Source organism: Octopus bimaculoides, chromosome 23 (genome assembly GCF_001194135.2).
Source record: "Octopus bimaculoides isolate UCB-OBI-ISO-001 chromosome 23, ASM119413v2, whole genome shotgun sequence".
Lineage (NCBI taxonomy): Eukaryota > Metazoa > Mollusca > Cephalopoda > Octopoda > Octopodidae > Octopus > Octopus bimaculoides.
The window spans coordinates 264487-265869 of NC_069003.1; the positions used below are offsets into that span (position 1 = coordinate 264487).

The 1383-nt window shown below is 37.6% G+C and overlaps 1 protein-coding gene across 23 annotated transcripts in view; it reads right to left on the bottom strand.

The window, feature by feature from the left end:
• LOC106878922 (uncharacterized) overlaps window positions 1–1383 on the bottom strand; it is a 305188-nt gene that overhangs the window by 10962 nt on the left and 292843 nt on the right. The window lies entirely within an intron of this gene.

Genomic DNA, 1383 nt, shown 5'->3' on the forward strand with positions numbered 1-1383 from the left:
TATATATAGTTGTAAGTACATACATGTATGTACACACACACACACACAAAACCATCACTAAATTTGTATCTCTTGAGATAACATAGTACGTGACAACCAGCAATCTACGTACTTGAATAGTGATAGATTGAAAAAGAAAGTGATTTAATATCTGCCTATTTATTTGTTTAATTAACAAATGGTTTTGCCCAAATATTGACCAAAATACATATCTTGACGCAATGTCTACAACGACTTGCCTTGTGTTTATTTTTCGGAAGATTGAACTTTACCTGGCGGTATTTGAAAGGAAGACATAAATCTTAATCAATAGCTAATTAAAGGGAAACACCTCTAAAATCTATTACAGCGTGGAAGGTGTTTATAAGTCATTTAAAATAACACACAAAAACCGTTAGATTCACTTCAACATTTAAATTTAATTTGTCAAAATATTTTCGTCGCTTTGGAACCACGACCCGTTCACTGACAAAATTCTGTGCTGTATCACGGAATTTTGTCAGTGAACAGGTCGTGGTTCAAAGCGACGAAAATATTTTGGGAAATTAAATTTAAATGTTGAAGTGAATCTAACGGTTTTTGTGTGTTATTTTAAATAGCTTATAAATGCCTTCGAAGCTGCAATTGTTTTCGTTTTAGCACACGATCTCATCTCAGATCAGGTCACTTGCTATGCATGTACAACTCTGTAACTCTAAAATCGTTGAAGGGAAAGAATTGAACAGACTTGAAGTAACTATAATTAAAACTTGACATAATTTATAAACAATCAGTTCTTAAACATCATGGGGATCAAGGCGGTCATATCAGACACAGCAGCAAACTCTTAATGCCTTTCCAGGAGGTGCTATAGACTAGAATTGTGTCCTCACGTTTTCCTTCTTTAACATTTTCATAATGATGCTCGTACGGGTCGCAAACGTTGCTAAGGAACCGCGTCTCTGCTTCCGATACAACATTGGCAGCAGCTTCTTTAACAGTTTTACATTTGGACACTGGAATACCTCATCTGCGAACAAGTCTATGTTGTCGGCGATGCGTTGTTGTGTGTGTGCGTGTGTGTGTGAATTTGTGCGACGTGGTTGCAGGTGTGGCTGTGAAGTAAGACGTTTGTTTGCGAACAACTTAGTACGAAGTTCAGCTCTGTTCAGTGGCACTTTGGATAAGTGTCTTCTACTCTAGCACCTGGTCGCTAAAGCCTTGCGATTGGATTTGGCAAATGAAAACTGACAAAAAAAAAATAAAAGGGCTCGTCGCGTGTGTACACACACACACACACACACACACACACACACACACGTTTGGCAAGCAAACATCTTACAAAACCGTCACGCTTGCAACCATGCTACATATACACATGTATGTATGTTTGTATGTTTGTGT